This window comes from Chiloscyllium plagiosum, unplaced genomic scaffold, assembly GCF_037043375.1.
Source record: "Chiloscyllium plagiosum isolate Xiang-an unplaced genomic scaffold, Cpla_swu_hap1 HiC_scaffold_21, whole genome shotgun sequence".
In the NCBI taxonomy this organism is placed as follows: Eukaryota; Metazoa; Chordata; class Chondrichthyes; order Orectolobiformes; family Hemiscylliidae; genus Chiloscyllium; species Chiloscyllium plagiosum.
The window spans coordinates 2,308,946-2,332,647 of record NW_028270159.1 but is presented as its reverse complement, the minus strand read 5'-3'; the positions used below and the strand labels follow the sequence as shown (position 1 = coordinate 2,332,647).

Genomic DNA, 23,702 nt, shown 5'->3' with positions numbered 1-23,702 from the left:
CTCAAATTCCATTATTTAAAGAAAAAATATCAATTTATTTTTCTAATTCTAATAGTGAGCACCAAACAAAAGAAACGATTGACAAATCCAATGCCCACCTGCCTTATCTTAATTACTTACTATATGACTCCGACTCTATAAAAAGATGCTGTTCCAATAAGACACTTATTAAAATTATATTAACTTAATCTGGGTCATCTTCTTTCTTTTTACTGTATGATTCACATGAAAGAGTACCTTTGATAGAGAGCGTTTTCTAATTTCTTTGAGAACAAGATGCTAGATGGGCAGCTAGCTCACCGTCACATGTTCTCTCTTTCCGGCAGTTGCTCTCCATCTAATTTTCAAAATACCAGGTTTATATACCCCTAGTGACATATTAAATTGTTATCATTTGATTGGTTTACAGGTGTCAAAACAATAAAATTCAGATTCTATTGGCTTCTGGTATCCTGGGCATGATTTAGAATAATTGGTTAAATTTGAATTGTCAAAACAACAACAAGAACTCAGATATTCATTTAACAGCCAAATGTTACATTTGGCAGGAGGCTGGGAGAACACAGGAGGTGGAGAAGTTGATGTTTTGAGTGTAACCTTTCTTCAGGACTGGGGATGGGTGTGGGCTTCAGATAAAAGCGGTGGGGCGGCAGGGAGCAGGGTGGTGAAGTGGGGATAGGTGAAGGTAGGAGAAAGTGAGGACTGCAGATGCTGGAGATCAGAGCTGAAATCAGAGCAGGATTCCTGAAGAATGGCTTATGCCTGTTCCTTGGATGCTGCCTGACCTGCTGCGCTTTTCCAGCAACACAGAGGTGAAGGTAGGTAGAGAATACTACCTGGTTGGTCAATGGAAAGAATAAATCCGATTGGTGGCAGAGAGCAGTGGAAGGAATGGGGGGGGGGGGGGGGGGGCGGACTGAGAAGGGAGTCAGGGGATGGGTAGGGAGTTTATTTGAAATTGGAGAAGTCAATGTTGAGTCCTCCAGGCTGTAGGCTGCCCAGGCAGAAGATGAGGTGTTGTTCCTCCAATTTGTTCCTCCAGTCTGACTCACTGTGGCAACAGAGAAGGACAGGAATAGTCATGTCAGAAAGGGAGTGGGAAGTGGAAGCTGTGGGCAAAGTCGATGAACTGCTCCATTTCAACTTCCACATTACTCTGAAATTCATTTGGTTAATCTTAAACACCCCTCTCCCCTTTCTTGACCTCACCATTTCTATCTCTGGTGACAGTCTTCAAACAGATGTTTACTACAAAGCTACAGACTCCTACAACTTACCTGGACCACACTTCATCCCACTCAGTATCCTGCAAGAACTCCATCCCATTCTCCCAATTCCTCTACCTCTGCTGCACCTGCTCAGCTGAGGTGACATTTCACTCACGAGCATCCCAGATGTCCACCTATTCTGAACAATGTGCCTTTCCTCCCTCCGCCATCCAGACAGCCCTCTGCCGCACTATCCCCATTTCCCATTTCACTGCTCTAAACCAACCTCCACAATGCAATAAAGACAAAGTCCCCCTTGTCCTCACCTACCACCCCACCAGTCTCCGCATCCAACACACTTAAACACTTCCGCCAACTCCAACTAAACCCCATCACCAAGAACATCCTCCCCTCCCCACTCCTCTCTGCCTTCTGCAAGGACTGTTCCCTTTGACAGTCATTGGTTTGCGCTGCTGTCCCCACCGAACCCACCAAAACCAGAAAAGATGCAAAATCTGACATTACACCGCCTCTCTCCACCCCCCCCCCCCCCGATCTAGGGCCCCAAACAGTCCTTCCAGGTGAGACAGAGGTTCACCTGCCTCTCCTCCAGCCTAGGTTACTGCATCAGGTGCTCCTAATGTGGTCTTCTGCACATCTGGGAGACCGAACGTAAACTTAGGGAACAGCTCATCGAGCATCACAGATGGGCCTGCAGGGGTCGACCGGACCTCCCAGTCAACACCCATTTCAATTTCCTTCCTACTCCCTTTCCCACATGACCATGCTTAGCCTCCTCCTCCATTGCCAAAATGAACCACGGTGTAAATTGGAGGAACAACACCTCATCTTCCACCTGCGCAGTCTACAGTCTCAACATTAACATCTCAAATTTCAAATAATCTCCGGCCCCATCCCCCGACTTCCTTCCCATCCCCTCCCTATCCCTTCCACTGCTCTCTGCACCAACCAGATCCATTCCTCCCATTGACTAACCAGGTCATACCCTCTACCTGGCTTCACCTATCCCCACTTCACCACCCTGCCCCCGCAATCCCCTTTATCTGTAGCTCCCCCCACAACCAACCCCAGTCCTGAAGATGGGTCACACCCAGAATGTTGTCTTCTCCACCTCCTGATGCTGCCTGGCTTGCTGCGTTCTGTCAGGGTTAAAGACATCACAGACAGAGTGCAGGAAATCCTCAAAGATGAAGGTGAAGAGCCAGAGATGGTGGTACATGTCGGCACAAATGATGTCGGGAAGAAGAGGAGTAACATACTACAGCGGGACTTTGGAGGACTAGGAAGAAGGCTGAAAAGCAGGATGTCCAAGGTGGTTATCTCCGGTTTGCTTCCAGTTCCTCGGGCTGGTGAGGCCAGAAACAGGGAGATAATGGACTTGAACATCTGGCTGGGGAACTGGTGCAGGAAGCAATGATTTAAATTCTTGGATGTTTTGTGGTCAGCATAAATTCTACAAGAGAGATGGTTTGCACCTTAATAGGTTAGGGACCAGCATTCTGGCAGGCAGGTTTGCTACTGCAACACAGCTACGTTTAAACTAAGTAGTGGGAGGGGGGGAGGGGACGAACTGGATGTTTAAGAAGGAAATTGAAGGGAATGTTAGAACAAGGGAAGTCAAGAAAGACAACTGTATCAATGAGGCAGAAAACTCAGAAAGGGATTATGCTGTAAGGTTGAGTGAAATAGGAGTTGATGGGAAGGGTGAGGGGAGTAACAAATTAAAAATACTATACATGAATGCATGAAGCGTTAGAAATAAGGTGGATGAGCTTGAGGCTCTTTTGGAAATTGGCAGATATGATATTGTGGGGATAACTGAGACGTGGCTTCAAGTGAACAGGGCCTGGGAAATGAATATTCAAGGCTACACGTGCTATCGTAAGGACAGGCTGATGGGCAGAGGGGGTGGGGTGGCCATGTTGGTAAAGGATGATATTCAATCCCTTGCTCGGGGGGACCTAGAATCAGGGGATGTAGAGTCAGTGTGGATAGAGCTGAGAAATACTAAGGGTAAAAAGACCCCCTTGAGAGTTATCTACAGGCCCCCAAACAGTAGTCTGGAAGTCGGATGTAAGTTAAATCAGGAGCTGAAACTGGCCTGTCGCAAAGATGTTACTACAGTTGTTATGGGGGATTTTCAACATGCAGGTAGACTGGGAGAATCAGGATGGTATTGGACCTCAAGAAAGAGACTTTGTGGAGTGCCTCAGAGATGGATTCTTAGAACAACTGGTGCTGCAGCCGACCAGGGAGAAGGCAATTCTGGATCTGGTATTGTGTAACGAACCAGAATTGGTCAGAGACCTCGAAGTGAAGGAGCCATTGGTAAGTAGTGACCATAATACAATAAGCTTCAATCTGCAATTCGAGAGGGAGAGGGTACAATCGGAAGTGACAATTTTTCAGTTGAATAAAGGGAACTATGGAGCTACGAGGGAGGAGCTGGCCAAAGTTCAATGGTGCAATACCTTAGCAGGGATGACAGTGGAGGAACAATGGTGGATATTTCTGTGTATAATGCAGAAGATTCGGGATCAGTTCATTCCAAAAAGGAAGAAAGATCCTAGGAGGAGGCATGGGTGGCCGTGGCTGACGAGGGAAGTTAAGGAACATATAAAGTTAAAAGAGAAAAAGTATAACATAGCAAAGATAAGTGGGAAAACGGAGGACTGGGAAGCTTTTAAAGAACAACAGAGGATTACTAAGAAGGAAATACACAGAGAAAAAATGAGGTATGAAGGTAAACTGGCCAAAAATATAAAGGAGGATAGTAAAAGTTTTTTTAGGTATGTGAAAGGCAAAAAAATGGTTAAGACTAAAATTGGGCCCTTGAAGACAGAAACAGGGGAATATATTCCGGGGAACAAAGAAATGGCAGAAAAATTGAATTGGTACTTCAGATCTGTGTTCACTGGGGAAGACACAAGCAATCTCCCTGAGGTAACAGCGGCTGAAGGACCTGAACTTAAGGGAATTCATATTTGCCAGGAATTGGTGTTGGAGAGACTGTTACGTCTGAAGGTTGATAAGTCCCCGGGGCCTGATGGTCTACATCCTAGGGTACTGAAGGAGGTGGCTCGAGAACTCGTGGATCCGTTGGTGAGTATTTTCCAGAGTTCGATAGATTCGGGATCAGTTCCTGCGGATTGATGGGTGGCTAATGTTATACACTTTTTAAGAAAGGTGGGAGAGAGAAAGCGGGAAATTATAGACCAGTTAGTCTGACCTCAGTGGTGGAAAAGATGCTGGAGTCTATTATAAAGGATGAAATTACGACACATCTGGATAGTAGTAACAGGATAGGACAGAGTCAGCATGGATTTATGAAGGGAAATCATGCTTGACTAATCTTCTGGAATTCTTTGAGGATGTAACTCTGAAGATGGACAAGGGAGATCCAGTAGATGTAGTGTACCTGGACTTTCAGAAAGCTTTTGATAAAGTCCCACATAGGAGGTTAGTGAGCAAACGTAGGGCGCATGGTATTGGGGGCAAAATACTAACTTGGATTGAAACTTGGTTGGCTGATAGGAAACAAAGAGTAGTGATAAACGGCTCCATTTCGGAATGGCAGGCAGTGACCAGTGGGGTACCGCAGGGATCAGTACTGGGACCGCAGCTTTTTACAATATATGTTAATGATATAGAAGATGGTATTAGTAATAACATTAGCAAATTTGCTGATGATACTAAGCTGGGTGGCAGGGTGAAATGTAATGAGGATGTTAGGAGATTACAGGGTGACCTGGACAAGTTAGGTGAGTGGTCAGATGCATGGCAGATGCAGTTTAATGTGGATAAATGTATGGTTATCCACTTTGGTGGCAAGAACAGGAAGGCAGATTACTACCTAAATGGAATCAATTTTGCTAAAGGGGCAGTACAGAGAGATCTGGGTGTTCTTGTACACCAGTCAATGAAGGTAGAACATGCAGGTACAGCAGGTAGTGAAGAAGGCTAATAGCATGCTGGCCTTCATAACAAGAGGGATTGAGTATAGAAGCAAAGAGGTTCTTCTGCAGCTGTACAGGGTCCTGGTGAGACCACACCTGGAGTACTGTGTGCAGTTCTGGTCTCCGAATTTGAGGAAAGACATTCTGGCTATTGAGGGAGTGCAGCGTAGGTTCACGAGGTCAATTCCTGAAATGGCGGGATTACCTTACACTGAAAGACTGGGCTTGTATACCCTTGAGTTTAGAAGACTGAGAGAGGATCTGATTGAGACATATAAGATTATTAAAGGATTGGACACTCTGGAGGCAGGAAACATGTTTCCGCTGATGGGTGAGTGCCGAACCAGAGGACACAGCTTAAAAATACGGGGTAGACCATTTAGGACAGAGATGAGGAGGAACCTTTTCACCCAGAGAGTGGTGGGTGTGTGGAATACTCTGCCCCAGAGGGCAGTGGAGGCCCACTCTCTGGATTCGTTTAAGAAAGAGTTGGATAGAGCTCTCAAGGATTGTGGAATCAGGGGTTATGGAGATAAGGCAGGAACAGGATACTGATTAAGGATGATCAGCCATGATCATATTGAATGGTGGTGCAGGCAGAATGGCCTACTCCTGCACCTACTGTCTATTGTCTATTGTCTATTTTGGATTCCAACATCTACAGTTTTTTTGTCTCTAAATGTTACATTTGTTTCAGCCTGACCTTTAGCTGGCAGCTGGGTCTATACTTGAAATTCAGAAAAGCACTTTATAGCTTAAAGTGACCATACATGCTTTCGACTTCGTAACAATTGAATTGGGGAATACACTCGGCCGTGATTTTGAAGATTTTGTTGGAGTATAACTCTACTCCTATTGCTGGAATGAAAGAGCAGAACTGTTACCCTGCAGGCCCTGTATGCAAACATCTGTGTGCAGTAGAAGGAGCACTGACAGGCCAAGGCAGGAAATAGGGGCAAAACTGAACAATGATGGAGCATTGCACCTACAGTGACGGGATTCTCAGATATAATTTGACATAGCTGTAGGAAAGGAACTAGCAGAGGTGGCTGATCAGATTGTCTAATTCGTAGTGAGAATCAAACTCCATGGGATCCTCATACTTGTTGGAGCTGAGAATTGAGGGGGTAGGTGAGATGGAGAGCCCTTCAGAAGAAAATAAATTGCTTTAGAGCTATGATATAGACTTGATTGCCTTGCATTTAACAGAAACCTGATCGATACTGCTTTTATCCCCAAAAGATATCCAGACTGTTGGTGTTTCCAAACATCGTCAGAAACAGAACCCAGAAAGCATGGTTTGGAATGGTTGTCAATAGCAGCAAATATCAATTCCTGCAGTCACTCAAAGAACTCCTGTGTGTTTAACTAGTGCTAATGAACCAGAAAATCCCTGTTTACACACTGTGCAAATTGATCAACTCTACTCAGTGTGAATGTCTTTGTATACAACAATATTTTGATTATTTCTAAAGCCAGGTCCTTCGGATACACAATTCTATTAACATTTTAACTGCCAAAGACCATTTTCCATTACTTGGAGTGAATAAGAGAAATGAAAACTCTACACTATGGCCATTTATGAATTCGCTGGTGTCTCAGCAGTTTGGATGACTAAGTGAATGTTTTCCTACAATCAGAGCCAGTAATGGTCTCTCTCCTGTGTAAACTCGCTGGTGTGTCAGCAGGTTGAATACCTGACTGAATCCCTTTCTAAGCACAGAACAGGTGAATGGTTTATTCCTAGTGTGAACTCATTGGTGTATCCTTAGGTTGGATGCCTGACTGAATTATTTCAAAGACACAGAGCAGATGTGTTGGTTCCTCCACAGTGTGAACTCAATGGTGGTCTCAGCAGTCTGGGTGACTGGATGAATCCCTGAAAGCAGGAGAACAATTTCCCCCCAGTGTGAATTTGCTGGTGTCTTAGCCTGGAGGATATCTGAGTGAATCCCTTCCCACACATGGAGGAGGTGAAAAGTGTCACCCCAGTTCTGGATGTAGGTTTGCTCGCTGAACTGGAAGGTTCATTTTCAGATATTTCGTCACCATACTCGGTAACATCTTCAGTGAGCCTCTGGATGAATCACTGCTGATGTTTCCTGCTTACTATTTATATGTTTGGGTTTCGTTGGGTTGGTAATGTAATTTCCTGTGGTGATGTCACCACAGGAAATGACATCACCAACCCAAAGAAATCCAAGCATATAAATAAAAAGCAGGAAACATCAGCAGTGCTTTGTCCGGAGGCTCACTGAAGATGTTACCTAGTATAGTGATGAAACATCTCGATATGAACATTCCAGCTCAGCGAGCAAACCTACATCCAGAACCTCAACCTGAGCTACAAATCTTCTCAAAACTCGCTGTGTCTCCCCAGTGTCAACTTGCTGGTGGGATGACTAAGTCATATACTTTCAGAGCAGATGAACAGCTTCTCCCCAGTGTGACTGTGCAGATTTCACATTTCAAATAAGTGTTGTCAGACTTCTTTCATACAGAGAGATGTGTTTCTCCCCACTGTGCTCGGTGTTTTTTCCACCCATGTTCCAAATCTTTTGATAATTCAATTTAATATGCAGAATAACTGTCAGACCTAGACATGGTTTCATATGAATCTGTTAATTGCAAACCAGCTTTTCCAAAGAAATTAAAAATAAAGTAGTGAAAGAACATAGAACATAGGTCCTTTGGCCCTCGATGTTGTGCAGACCTATTATCCTTCTCTCAGGTTAGGACTAACCTACTTACCCTTCATTGTACTATCTTCCATGTGACTATCCAAAAGTCGCTTAAATGTCCATCATGTATCTGACTCTACTACCACCACTGGCAGTGCATCCCACACAACCACCACTCTCTGTGTAAAGAACCTACCTCTAACAGCTCCCCTGAACCTTCCACCTTAAAACTATGCCCCTCAGTATTTATGAACGAGAGGGACCGTATTGTTGAAGAGGAGATTGTGAAACGGACTGGTAAGCTAGAGGAGATACTTGTTAGGAAGGAAGATGTGTTGGATATTTTGAACAACTTGAGGATAGACAAGTCCCCCGGGCCTGATGGGATATATCCTAGGATTATGTGGGAAGCAAGAGAGGAAATTGCAATACCGTTGACAATGATCTTTTCGTCTTCACTGTCAACGGGGGTGGTACCAGGGGACTGGAGAGTGGCGAAAGTTGTGCCCCTGTTCAAAAAAGGGAATAGGGATAACCCCGGGAATTACAGGCCAATTAGTCTTACTTCGGTGGTAGGCAAAGTAATGGAAAGGGTACTGAGGGATAGGATTTATGAGTATCTGGAAAGACACTGCTCGATTAGGGACAGCCAGCACGGATTTGTGAAGGGTAGGTCTTGCCTTACAAGTCTTATTAAATTCTTTGAGGAGGTGACCAAGCATGTGGATGAGGGTAGAGCAGTGGATGTAGTATACATGGATTTTAGTAAGGCATTTGATAAAGTTCCCCATGGTAGGCTTATGCGGAAAGTCAGGAGGCATGGGATAGAGGGAAATTTGGCCAATTGGATAGAAAACTGGCTAACCGGTCGAAGTCAGAGAGTGGTGGTAGATGGTAAATATTCAGCCTGGAGCCCAGTTACAAGTGGAGTTCCGCAGGGATCAGTTCTGGGTCCTCTGCTGTTTGTAATTTTTATTAATGACTTGGATGAAGGAGTCGAAGGGTGGGTCAGTAAATTTGCAGATGATACGAAGATTGGTGGAGTTGTGGATAGTGAGGAGGGCTGCAAAGGGACTTAGATATGATGCAGAGCTGGGCTGAGGAGTGGCACATGGAGTTCAACCCTGCCAAGTGTGAGGTTGTCCATTTTGGAAAGACAAATAAGAATGCGGAATACAGGGTTAACGGTAGGGTTCTTAGTGAGGTGGAGGAACAGAGGGATCTTGGGGTCTATGTTCATAGATCTTTGAAAGTTGCCACTCAGGTGGATAGAGCTTATAAGAAGGCCTATGGTGTATTAGCGTTCATTAGCAGAGGGATTGAATTCAAGAGTCGTGAAGTGATGTTGCAACTGTACAGGACTTTGGTTAGGTCACATTTGGAGTACTGTGTGCAGTTCTGGTCGCCTCACTTTAGGAAAGATGTGGAAGCTTTGGAGAGGGTGCATAGAAGATTTACCAGGATGTTGCCTGGAATGGAGAATAGGTCGTACGAGGATAGGTTGAGAGTGCTAGGCCTTTTCTCGTTGGAACGGCGAAGAATGAGGGGTGACTTGATAGAGGTTTATAAGATGATCAGAGGAATAGGTAGAGTAGACAGTCAGAAACTTTTTCCCCGGGTACAACAGAGTGTTACAAGGGGACATAAATTTAAGGTGAAGGGTGGAAGGTATAGGGGAGATGTCAGGGGTGGGTTCTTTACCCAGGAGAGTGGTGGGGGCATGGAATGCGCTGCCTGTGGGAGTGGTAGAGTCAGAATCTTTGGTGACCTTTAAGTGGCAATTGGATAAGTACATGGATGGGTGCTTAAGCTAGGACAAATGTTCGGCACAACATCGTGGGCCGAAGGGCCTGTTCTGTGCTGTATTGTTCTATGTTCTATTATAGCCATTTCCACTCTGGGGAAAAGTCTCTGGCAATCCATTCTACCCATGCCTCTCATCATCTTATACACCTCTATCAAGTCACCTTTTATCCTTCTTCACTCCAATCAGAAAAGTCATAGCTCCTTCAATCTTCTTCATAAGACATCCCTTCCAGTCCAGATAGCATCCTGTTAAATCTCTGCACTCTGCCTAAAGCTTCCATGTCATTCCTGTAATGAGGTGCCCAGAACTCAACACAACATTTAAAGTGTGGTCTAACATGGGCTTTATAGAGCTACAGCATAACCTCACGGCTCTTAAACTCAATCTCCCTGCTAATAAAAGCCAACAACCATACACCTTCTTGATAACCCTATCAACATTGAAGGACCTATGGACATGGAGTCCAAGATGATCCCCTATAATGCCAAGTATCCTGCCTTTAACCCTGTATTCTGCATTCAAATTCGACTTTGCAAAGTGAATCACTTTACCCTTTTCCAGTTTGAATTCTTATTGCTACTTCTCAACCCAAGTTCTGCACTCTGTCTGTGTCCCGATGCAACCTACAGCAGGCCTCCACACTATCTACCACTCCACCAACCTTCGTATGATGGGCAAACTTACTAAACTATCCTTCCACTTCCTCATCCAAGTCATTTATAAAAATCACAAAGAGCAGAGGTCCCAGAACTGATCCCTGTAGAACACCACTGGTCACCAAGCTCCAGGCTGAATACTTTCCATTTACCACCACCTCTGTCTTCTATGGGCCAGCCAGTTCTGTATCTTGACAGCTAGATTTCCCTGTATCCCATGCCTCCTTACTTTCTGAATGAGCCTACCATTGGAAACCTTATCAAACAACTTGCTAAAATCCATGCATACCACTTCCACTGCTTGACCTTCATCAATGTGTCTTGTCACATCTTGCTGACTATTTCTAAGTCAAACTATTGTTTTCCAAATAATCATAAATCCTGTCTCTCAGCACCCCCTCCAATGTTTTACCCACCACAGATGTGTGAGACTGACTGGTCTATACATCCCAGGATTATCCTATTCTTTTTCTTGAACAAGTGAATCACATTTGTCAGCCTCCAAACATTTGGCAATACTCCCGTGGACAGTGAGGAGGCAATGAACATCATCAAAGGGACAGCAATCTCTTCCCTCGCTTCCTGTAGTAACATTGGGTATAATCCATCTGGCCCAGGGAATTAATCCTCATAACTTGCAAACTTTTCAGCATGTTCTCCTTCTTAACATCAATCTGTTCGAGCATATCAGTCTCCTTCATGCTGTCCTTGAAAATGTCAATGTCCCTCTCAGTATTGCATACTGAAACAAAGAGTTCATTAAGGAAGCCCCTACCTCCACTATCCCTGACCGGCCCTACCATCAATCTGGTGATCCTCTTGTTCCTCCTGTAAGTGTAGAATGGCTTAGGGTTTTCCTTAATCCTATCCACTAAAGCTTTTTCATGCCCCCTTCTAGTTCTCCTCAGCCCATTCTTCAGTTCCTTCCTGGCTACCTCGTAACCCTCTACAGCCCTATCTGATCCTTGCCTTCTCAACCTTAAACAAGCTTCCTTCTTCCTCTTGACTAGATGTTCCACATACCTTGTCACCCAAGGTACTTTCAACTTACCATCCCTTCCTTGTCTCAGTGGGACAAACCTCTCCAGCACTATCAGCAAGTACTCCTTAAATAATCTTCGCATTTCTGTCGTGCATTTCCCTGAATCTGTTCTCAGTCTAGGCACCCCAGTTCCTGTCTCATTGCATTGTAATACCCCCTCCCCCAATTAAATATTTTCCCATACCATCTGCTCCTATTCTTCTCCATGAGTATAGTAAAGATTAGGAAGTTGTGATCACTACCTTCGAAATGCTCTCTCACCATATTGGTTCGTTGCCAAATCCAATATGGCCTCCCTTTTGTGGTCTATCTACATATTGAGTCAGGAAACTTTCCTGAACACACCTGCCAAAAACTGCTGCATCCAAACTATTTGAACTAAAGAGGTTCCAATCAATATAATGGAAGTTGGTTACCCATGACAACTACTCTGTTACTTCTGCACCTTGCCAAAATCTGCCTCCCTATCTGCGGAATACAGGGTTAATGGTAGGGTTCTTAGTCAGGTGGAGGAACAGAGGGATCTTGGGGTCTATGTACATAGATCTTTGAAGGTTGCCACTCAGGTGGATAGAGTTTGTAAGAAGGCCTATGGAGTATTATCGTTCATTAGCAGAGGGATTGAATTCAAGAGTCGTGAAGTGATGTTGCAGCTGTACAGGACTTTGGTTAGGCCACAGTTGGAGTACTGTGTGCAGTTCTGGTCGCCTCACTTTAGGAAAGATGTGGAAGCTTTGGAGAGGGTGCAGAGAAGATTTACCAGGATGTTGCCTGGAATGGAGAGGAAGTCGTACGAGGATAGGTTGAGAGTTCTCGGCCTTTTCTCGTTGGAACGGTGAAGGATGAGGGGTGACTTGATAGAGGTTTATAAGATGATCAGAGGAATAGATAGAGTAGACAGTCAGAAACTTTTTCCCCGGGTACAACAGAGTGTTACAAGGGGACATAAATTTAAGGTGAAGGGTGGAAGGTATAGGGGAGATGTCAGGGGTGGGTTCTTTACCCAGAGAGTGGTGGGGGCATGGAATGCGCTGCCCGTGGGAGTGGTAGAGTCGGAATCATTGGCGACCTTTAAGCGGCGTTTGGATAGGTACATGGATGGGTACTTAATCTAGGTTAGAAGTTCGGCACAACATCGTGGGCCGAAGGGCCTGTTCTGTGCTGTATTGTTCTATGTTCTATCTGCTCCTCTGTGTCTCTGCTGCTACTGGGGGGGGGGGGGAGGTCTATAGAAGACTCCCAATAAAGTGACTGCTCCTTTCCTGTTTTTGACTTCCACCTGTACTGACTCAGTAGACAAACCCTTCTCAGTGACCTCCCTTTCTGCATCTGTGATAACATCCCTGATTAGCAACGCCCCTCCTCCACCTCAGTTAACTTGCCCCCTTTTCGTTTTGGAATGTCTAAACCCTAGAACATCCAAAAACCATTCCTGCCCCTCTGATATCCAAGTCCAAGTAACGGCCACAACAACATAGTTTCAAAGACTGATCCATGCTCTAATTCATCGACCTTATTCCTGATACGTCTTGCATTAATATAGACACACTTCAATCTATCACACTGACAGCACCTTTGCCCTGTCAGGTGCCTATCCCCGCTCACAGACTATGTGCATGCTGTATCTGGCTGTTAACCAGCTACTCCATCATCTGATCTGTAGCTCAGGTTCCCATCCCTTGCCAGAAGAGAAACTAGCAGAACAACGCCGATTGTGAGATTGAGATACTAATCTTATCATTTGTGAAGCCGATACTTGGGGAGAAATATTGTCATGTAAATTGTTGGATTGTCATTATAACCCAGCATTAAAGCCAGCCAGTGTGTGCAAAAAACTACAAAAGGAGAGACCAAGCTAGGAGGTACAGGACTGAAGGAGGCAACTGTTCCTGTTTTCTTCACAAACTCTTTGAGCCCTTTAGTTCCAAGATGGACAGGTGCAGAAGCAAAATATTGGAAATTTGAATTCAAGACAGAAAAAGCTGAAATACTGAGCAGTTTGAGCATCATCTGAATCGTACTTTTTGACATATTAATGACCGAGACCTCAGTCTATATGATCTGCGTTTTCCTCCCTTTCTGATTGTTTCTCCTTTACAAGATTGTCCTTCAAGGTGACGTTCTTGCGCATCGGCTTTATGTTCTTCAATGATTCGTCTTGTGATATATGTCTATGAAATGGTAGTGAATGTCTCATTATAGACAGAGTGCTATTTAAATGTCAATTGTGTTTGTCGACTTCGACAGATATCACAGTTTATTCACAGTGTCACTGCAGTATAATAAGCTGGACAGTCCTTAGAAAAAAAGCACCATATGAGCACTAACAGCATAGAGGTGGCAGTGGTTCATGTTGCCCACTCTCGCCGGCTGAACAGACACCTGGAGATTGACAATATCTGCCAGTCTTACTCTATTCAAGCTTCTCCATACCCAAGAATTGAGATTTATTTGAAAAAAAAACTATCGTAGCAAAATGGATCAGAAATAAATGCTCCAACCACAGCATAGTTCACACTGGTAAGGCAGTGTCATTTTAAAATATAAAAGTCCCCTAGAATCTTCCTCCCTTTTCATTCACCCTTTGGAAATCACTGTGTACACTGGGATCAAAGTCATAGTCATGCAGCACGGAAACAGACCTTTCAGTCTTACCAGTATATGCTGACCATAATCCCAGTTAAACTAGTCCCACCTGCATGTGCCTGGCTCATATTCTTCCAAACATTTCTTATGCATGTGCCTATCCAAATGTCTTTTAAACCTGATAATTGTACCTGCATTCACCACTTCCTCTGGAAGTTCATTCCTCACACAAACTACCCTCTGTAAAAATAAAATGCTCCTGTCTTTCTAATTATCAATACTCTTCATGATTTTATAATTTTCTATCAGGTCACTCCTCAAGGCCTACACTTCAGTAAAAAAGTCACAGACTTTCCAGCAAATTTTTATAACTCAAACCAGCCATTCCCAGCTGTTCTGGTAAATCTCTTCTGAACCCACACCACCTTAACAATATCCTTTCTATAACAGGGCAACCAGAACTGGACACAGTATTCCAGAAGAGGCCTTACCAGTGTCTTGTACAACCTCAACAAGTCGTCCCAACTGGTGGACTCAAGGTCTGAGCAATGAAGGCAAGCATGTTAAACACCTTCTTAACTATCCTACCTATATGTGATGCAAACTTCAAAGAATTATGTACCTGAACCCCTAGATCTCTCTTTTCTACAGCATGACCCAAGGCCCTACTTTTAATTATATATGGCTTGCCCTTGTTTGTTTTACAAAAATGCAATATTTCGTATTAAATTATCAAATTAAACACTATCTGCCACTCCTCAGACCATTGGCCCAATTGATCAAGATCCATATGTAATTTTAGATAGCCTTCTTCATCCTCCACTATACCACCAATTCAGATGTCATCTACAAATGTACTAAGCATGTGTTCTACATTCTCATCAAAGTCATTTATATAATTGACAAACAGAAGTGGACCCGCACCAATCCCTGGGGGGTGTTAAACCCAACAACTTTTTCTCCATCTCCACTTAAGTTTAAACTGCTCCACAAGCAAACAAACAAGCAGCTTTCATCCCCTTCAGCATTGTTCTATGATTAAGAGAAGCAAGAAGGATGAGGAGAAGCAACATTGCCAAACACTCAAGTGACCACTAACAGACTCATTCCCATGATGGGGATGACAAGAATTCAGAAACACTCACCAGCATAACTCCAGTTAAACAGTCACGAGGAGGAGGAGCAGAGACTATGTCTGCTCTGAAATTGTCCTAAACCTGTCCCTTAAATTCCACAAAGCCTCACAAAATTACCCACCAGCTGGCAGCTTCCTGAACATTGACCCAGCCCTACCCAGGAGAGGGGCAGTTTGAGAAATGTCTCTGTGGAACCAGCGAGTGGGTGGATCAGAAAGCTCCGTCCTATGCTGTGTCCCAAATTCTTCCTGACTCCTCACCCTGCCAACATCAGGCCCCTCAACACCATGCCACTGCAAACACTGAATAAAGGTGGCTAAAGGACCTTGGAGTGTATCACTACTCTGGGAAGATACAGTGCAGAAAGGCACCCTTCTAAGCTGCACTTATTCTCTGCATCAATCTTGTGTCTTTACCCTAGTGCTCCCTTCCCAGTGATTTGTCCCTGGCTGCCTGTCTACCAAAGTCATTTCACCCCTTTTCCTTGGTTGTCATAGTAACTTAGAAAATAGGAGCAGACCACTTGGCCCTTCAAGCCTGCTCTACCATTCAATAGAATCATGGCTGATCACCCAGCTCAGCAAACTGTTCCCCAATTCTCCCCATATCCTTTGATCCCTTCAATTCTAATAACAAGTATAGAAGCAAAATGTTGTGATTCTGTTCGCCGAGCTGGAAGTTTTTGTTGCAAACGTTTCGTCCCCTGGCTAGGCGACATCATCAGTGCTTGGGAGCCTCCTGCGAAGCGCTTCTTTGATGTTTCCTCTGGTGTTTATAGTGGTCTGTCCCTGCCGCTTCCAGTTGTCAGTTTCAGCTGTCCGCTGTAGTGGTTGGTATATTGGTCCAGGTCGATGTGTTTGTTGATGGAGTTTGTGGATGAATGCCATGCCTCTAGGAATTCCCTGGCTGTTCTCTGTCTGGCTTGCCCTATGATAGTAGTGTTGTCCCAGTCGAATTCATGTTGCTTGTTGTCTGCGTGTGTGGCTACTAAGGATAGCTGGTCGTGTCGTTTCGTGGCTAGTTGATGTTCATGTATGCGGATAGTTAGCTGTCTTCCTGTTTGTCCTATATAGTGTTTTGTGCAGTCCTTGCATGCTATTTTGTACACTACATTAGTTTTGCTCATGTTGGGTATCGGGTCCTTCGTTCTGGTGAGTTGTTGTCTGAGCGTGGCTGTTGGTTGGTGTGCCGTTATGAGTCCTAGGGGTCGCAGTAGTCTGGCTGTCAGTTCCGAGATGCTCCTGATGTATGGTAGTGTGGCTAGTCCTTTTGGTTGTGGTATGTCCTCATTCCGTGGTCTTTCTCTTAGGCATCTGTTGATGAAGTTGCGCGGGTATCCGTTTTTAGCGAATACCTTGTATAGGTGTTCCTCTTCTTCTTTTTGCAGTCAAATTCCTTCATTTGGTAGGTGTTGATATCTGCAAGTAGTTGTTGTACCACCCCAACACACACAAACGAAGCTGCATCAGGACACTATTCAAAAGGGCCACAACACACTGCAGTACACCAGAACTGCAAAAAGAAGAAGAGGAACACCTATACAAGGTATTCGCCAAAAACGGATACCCGCGCAACTTCATCAACAGATGCCTAAGAGAAAGACCACGGAACGAGGACATACCACAACCAAAAGGACTAGCCACACTACCATACATCAGGAGCATCTCGGAACTGACAGCCAGACTACTGCGACCCCTAGGACTCATAACGGCACACCAACCAACAGCCACGCTCAGACAACAACTCACCAGAACGAAGGACCCGATACCCAACACGAGCAAAACTAATGTAGTGTACAAAATAGCATGCAAGGACTGCACAAAACACTATATAGGACAAACAGGAAGACAGCTAACTATCCGCATACATGAACATCAACTAGCCACGAAACGACACGACCAGCTATCCTTAGTAGCCACACACGCAGACAACAAGCAACATGAATTCGACTGGGACAACACTACTATCATAGGGCAAGCCAGACAGAGAACAGCCAGGGAATTCCGAGAGGCATGGCATTCATCCACAAACTCCATCAACAAACACATTGACCTGGACCCAATATACCAACCACTACAGCGGACAGCTGAAACTGACAACCGGAAGCGGCAGGGACAGACCACTATAAACACCGGAGGAAACATCAAAGAAGTGCTTCGCAGGAGGCTCCCAAGCACTGATGATGTCGCCTAGCCAGGGGACGAAACGTTTGCAACAAAAACTTCCAGCTCGGCGAACAGAATGACAACAACGAGCACCCGAGCTACAAATCTTCGCACAAACTTTGAATAGAAGCAAAATGCTAGAAATCTGGTAGAAAACTGGAAATGCTGCAAATACTCAGCTGGTAGTTTCTGAAAGAACTGCAGGACAAAGGCTGAGCCTCATCTAAATAGTTCTTCAATGTCCTGAGGGGTCCCACCTCGAGCCCCGTTCAGGCAGTGAATTCCAAATGCTCATCTTCTCAAATACCCTCTGACTCTTCTGCTCCTTTAATAATGTTATGTTGTCCTTATTTTGTCTTAGAGGGGTTATAAAGTCATGGCTTCCGACTTGTCTGGGTTTATTTACTTGAAGGAGCTTTTATGTTTAAAAAAAAACACTTATATAATGAAAGTGGAATGGCCAGTTCTCCCAATTCAACTTTTCTCTGGTTTGTTTTGGTTTTAACAGTCTAGCTGTCCAGCAGTGCTGGTCAGTTTAAGCTGGGAAATCCAAAGAAACAGCTACAATGGAAGGAAGTTCAATGCTAACTTTCTCTGCTATCTCTCTCTCTTCTGTAAGAACCAGTGTCTGATTATACCTTTTTGACAAGGGGGTGTTTCTGGGAACTTTTGCAGGCATTTGGAACAGCATGATTAAGTCAGGATAGCCTGCTTGATTTTTGGATATGTTGTTATTCTGTATTTTGTTCTGTTTCATTGGTACTCTGTAAATAAATTTTGTTTAAACCGAGGGATTTTGACAAGCTGCAACACTCCTTCACTATCCACTGTACACCTGTTTGAAACAACTAGAAAAGTTAGCGTCTGGGATACCTTCTTCAAATGTTTTGAGGGGGTCTAGCCTGATCCATAACATCTTGAAATTGGACCCCTTGGTTACTAATGCCTTATAGCTATATACAGTTCAGTCAAGTCCAGGGTCAACTTTGTCTGCTGTCAGCAAAACAGCCCCAGCCTGTCTAGTCACTCTTCAATTCTGGATTACTTCCACCGAGGCAACATTCTGATGAATCTTTTCTTAACCCTCTCCAGTGCAAACACATTGTTCCTATTGTTCAGGAACCAGAGTATGCACATTACACTAACTGTGGTCTAACATTATATGCAGCTCTATAATAACCTCCTTGCTCTGCTATCAATTGATCAAGGAAAGTAGCACAAACTGGGTGTTCGATTTCCTCCCATAATTCAAAGATGTGCAGGTTAGGGGAATTGGCCATGCTAAACTGCCCTTAGTGGTCAGGGACGTGTAGGTTAGATGTGTTTGTTTGGGGTAAATGCAGAGTAAGGGGAATGGATGGGCTACTCTTCGGAGCATTGGTGCGGACCTGATGGGCCAAATGTCCTGTTTCCACACTGTAGGTATGCCGTGACCTTCTATGATTTATGAACTGCCTGTCTCCCTGAAATTTCTTCCTAACAAGCTCTGCTGCCTTCAAGGATCTATGGACATGCGGACCAAGGTCTTTCTGATACTCTGTACTTCCCATGGTCCTACCATTCAACGTGTAATTGCTTTCATTGTTAATCCTCCCAAAATTCAAGCATGGCACTCCAACTGGAACTCTATTGACAAACACACGGACTTGGATCCCGTTTACCACCCCCCTGAGAAAAATAACAGGAAATGACACCACCACAGGAAATGACAACACCAATCCAAGGAACCCTCACCACATAAATAGACATAACCACATAAGTTTGGGCAGCGGCTAAATCCGAGATTCTACATGTGTAATATCTCCCTCCCATCCACCTTCCTCTAACCAGAAGAAAAAGGATTCTGTAAGGAAAGGTTTATTTTTTTTCTTTCTTTTCTTTCATGTACTTAAGTGCATTGTTTAGGTTTCCGTTAGTTGATATAAAGCTAAGGCTTACAATGGCAGGGAACCTCCAACCCATGGCATGTGCCTCTTGCCTGATGTGGGAGCTCAGGGACGCTACTGATGTCCCTGACTCTTACACTTGCAAGAAGTGTGTCCAGCTGCAGCTCTTGTTTGACTGCATGACGGCTCTGGAACTGCGGATGAACCCACTATCTGCGATGCTGAGGAGGTTGCGGATAGCACATTTATCGAATTGGTCACACCGCAGGATAGAATTGTTGAAGGAGACAATGAATGGGTGACCAAAAGGCAAAGAAGAGTAGGAAGGCAGTGCAGGTGTCCTCTGCGGTCATCTCCCTCCAAATCAGATGTACCATTGGGGAAGATGGCTCACGGGGAAGGGAAGCAGTTCACAGTATCATAGCACTGTGGTGGGCACTGCTGTTCAAAAGGGCAGGAAAAAGACTCATAGGGCCATAGTCATAGGAATTCTATTGTTAAGGGGAGTAGATAGGTGGTTCTGTGGCTGAAAACAAGACTCCTGGATGGTATGTTGCCTCCCAGGTGCTCTGTTCAAGGATGTCACCGATCGGCTGCAGAGCATTCTGAAAGGGGAGGGTCAACTGCCAGTTGTCGTGGTGTATATAGGCACCAATGATATAAGTAAAAAATGAGATGAGGTCCTGAAAGCAGAACTCAGGGAGCTCGGAGAAAAGTTAAAGAGGAGGATCTCAAAAGTAGCAATCTCAGGATTGCTACGAGTGCCACATGCTAACCAGGGTAGAAATGAAAGAATAGGCAGGATGAACACGTGGCTTGAGGAATTGCGTAGGAGGGAGGGGTTCAGATTTGTGGGACATAGAGCCCGGTTCTGGAGAAGGTAGGACTATTACAAATTGGACAGTCTACACCTGAACCAGACTGGAACTAATGTCCTTGAGGGAAATTCTTGCTACTGCTATTGAGGAGGTTTTAAACTAATGTGGCCGGGGACTGGGAACCAGAAGAGAAGACGAGTAGACAGTGAGGTAGAAACTGGAGACTGTAAGGATCATGAAGGTAGCATTAATAAGGGGAAAAGTAGGCAGAGAGCAGATGAACGCAAAGGAACTGTTGGTCTGAAGTGCAAATACTTTAATGCAAGGAGTATAGTGGGTAAGGCAGATGAACTTCGGGTTGGATTGGAGTATGATGTTATTACGATCACAGAGACTTGGTTGAAGGAAGGGCATGATTGTCAACTAAATGGTCCAAGATATAGATGCTTCAGACAGGACAGGGAGGAAAGTAAAAGGGGTGGGGAAGTTGCGTTACTAATCAGGGATGATATCATGGCTGTGCTCAAGGAGGACAATATTGGAGCTTGAGCAGTGATATATTATGGGTGAAGCTGAGAAATAGTAAGTGTGCAGTTACATTGGTGATGCTGTATTACAGGCCTCCCAATTGTGAGCAAGAGGTAGAAGAGCAAATAGGTAAACAGATTAGGGAAAGATGTAGAGGCAACAGGGTTGTGGTGATGGGAGATTTTAATTTTCCCAACATTGACTGGGATACACTTAGTGTCAGAGGTCTGGATGGGGCATTTGTAAGGAGCTTCCAGGAAAGTTTTCTGGAGCAGTATGTCAATAGCCTGACAAGGGAAGGGGCCATTTGGACCTGGTGTTGGGGAATGAGCCAGGCCAGGTGGTAGAAGTTGCAGTGGGGGATTTCTTTGGGAAATAGTGACCACAATTCTGTAAGTTTTAGAATACTCATAGACAAAGATGAGAATGGTCTTTCGGGACGAGTACTCAACTGGGCCAAGGCCAATTATATCACAATTAGGCAGGAGCTGGGAAATGTGGATTGGACACAGCTATTTGGAGGAAAGTCCACATTCGATATGTGGAAGGGTTTCAAAGATACGTTGAAGATAGTGCAGGATAGACATGTCCCTTTGAAAACAAGGGATGGGAAAAGCAAGATTCGTGAACTGTGGATGACAGGAAAAGGGAAGCATACAAAAGGTCCAGGCAGTTAAGAACAGAACAAGCCGTCGAGGAATATCGGGAGAGTAGGACCAATCTTAAACAAGGAATCAAGCCGGCTAAAAGGGATCATGAAATATCTTTAGCAAGCAAAATTAAGGAGAATCCCAAGGCCTTTTATTCTTATATAGGAAGCAAGAGAGTAACTAGAAAAAGGGTTGGTCCATTAAAGGATAAAGAAGGAAGGTTATGTGTCAAACCTGAGAAAATGGGCAATTCTCAATGATTACTTTGCATCAGTGTTCACTGAGGAACGGGAGGTGATGAATGCTGAGATTAGAGATAGAAGTTTGTTTACTTTGGGTCGTTGACATAAGGAGGGAAGATGTGTCAGATAGGTTAAAGGATATTAACGTGGACAAATCCCCAGGACCAGATAGTATCTATCCCAGGTTGCTGAGGGAGGTGAGAGAGGAAATAGCTGGGGCCCTGACAAATATCTTTGTAGCATCCTGAAACACAGGTGAGGTGCTGGAGGATTACAAGAAGGGTAATAGGGATATTCTAGGTTAACTACTGACCAGTGAGCCTGACGTCAGTGGTGGGAAAGTTGCTGGAGAAGGTACTGAGGGATAAAATCTATTTATATTTGGAAAAGAATAGGCTTATCAGTGATAGACAACATGGTTTTGTGCGGGGTAGATCATGCCTTACCAACTTAATAGAGTTCTTTGAGGAAATGACCAAGTTGATAGATGAAGAAAGGGCTGCAGATGTCATACAAATGGACTTTAGTAAGGCATTTGATAAGGTTCCCCATGGTAAACTAATGGAGATAGTGAAGTCACATGGTGTATAGGGTGTTCTAGCTCGGTGGATAAAGACCTGGTTGAGCAACAGGAGACAGAGAGTAGTGGTTGAAGGAAGTTTCTCAATGGAGAAAGGTGACCAGTGGTGTTCCACAGGAATCAGTGCTGGGGATACTGTTGTTTGTAATATACATAAATGATCTGGAAGAGGGCACTGTTGGTATGATCAATAAGTTTGCAGATAACATGAAGATTGGTTGAGTAGCAAAAAGCATAGGGGACTGTCAGAGAGTCATAGTCATAGAGTCATAGAGATGTACAGCATGGAAACAGACCCTTTGGTCCAACCCGTCTATGCCGACCAGATATCCCAACCCAATCTAGTCCCACCTGCCAGCACCCGGCCCATATCCCTCCAAACCCTTCCTATTCATATACCCATCCAAATGCCTCTTAAATGTTGCAATTGTACCAACCTCCACCACATCCTCTGGCAGCTCATTCCATACACGTACCACGCTCTGTGTGAAAAAGTTACCCCTTAGGTCTCTTTTATATCTTTCCCCTCTCACCCTAAACCTATGCCCTCTAGTTCTGGACTCTCCAACCCCAGGGAAAAGACTTTGTCTATGTATCCTATCCATGCCCCTCATAATTTTGTAAACCTCTATAAGGTCACCCCTCAGCCTCCGACGCGCCAGGGAAAACAGCCCCAGCCTGTTCAACCTCTCCCTGTAGCTCAGATCCTCCAACCCTGGTAACATCCTTGTAAATCTTTTCTGAACCCTTTCAAGTTTCCACAACATCTTTCCGATAGAATTGCACGCAATATTCCAACAGTGGCCTAACCAATGTCCTGTACAGCCGCAACATGACCTCCCAACTCCTGTACTCAATACTTTGACCAATAAAGGAAAGCATACCAAACGCCTTCTTCACTATCCTATCTACCTGTGACTCAATTTTCAAGGAGCTATGAACCTGCACTCCAAGGTCTCTTTGTTCAGCAACACGCCCTAGGACCTTACCATTAAGTGGAAAAGTCCTGCTCAGATTTGCTTTCCCAAAATGCAGCATCTCGCATTTATCTGAATTAAACTCCATCTGCCACTTCTCAGCCCATTGGTCCATCTGATCAAGATCCTGTTGTAATCTGAGGTAACCCTCTTCGCTGTCATCTGCAAACTTACTAACTGTACCTCTTATGCTCGCATCCAAATAATTTATGTAAATTACAAAAAGTAGAGGGCCCAGCACCGATCCTTGTGGCATTCCACTGGTCGCAGGCCTCCAGTCTGAAAAACAACCCTCCACTACCACCCTCTGTCTTCTACCTTTAAGCCAGTTCTGTATCCAAATGACTAGCTCTCCCTGTATTCCATGAGATCTAACCTTGCCAATCAGTCTCCCATAGGGAACCTTGTCGAACCTTACTGAAGTCCATATAGATCACATCTACTGCTCTGCCCTCATCAATCTTCTTTGTTACTTCTTCAAAAAACTCAATCAAGTTTGTGAGACATGATTTCCCACGCACAAAGCCATGTTGACTATCCCTAATCAGTCCTTGCCTTTCTAAATACATGTACATCCTGTCTCTCAGGATTTCCTCCAACAACTTGCCCACCACCGAGGTCAGACTAACTGGTGTATAGATTAGATTAGATTAGATTAGATTAGATTAGATTAGATTAGATTACTTACAGTGTGGAAACAGGCCCTTCGGCCCAACAAGTCCACACCGCCCCGCCGAAGCGCAACCCACCCATACCCCTGCAT

At 44.5% G+C, this 23,702-nt stretch overlaps 1 protein-coding gene across 2 annotated transcripts in view; it reads right to left on the bottom strand.

The window, feature by feature from the left end:
- Positions 1 to 978: 978 nt before the first annotated feature.
- Positions 979 to 23,702, bottom strand: part of LOC122565021 (uncharacterized) — a 106,336-nt gene continuing 83,612 nt past the window's right edge. Inside the window, exon 5 of one of the 2 annotated variants that reach the window (XR_015760671.1) lies at positions 979 to 1,051. The gene's annotated coding sequence lies outside the window, so the exon portion shown is untranslated. Of the gene's footprint in view, positions 1,052 to 13,437; positions 13,543 to 23,702 lie in introns of those variants that run through there. The other variant, XR_015760672.1, reaches the window with a different exon arrangement.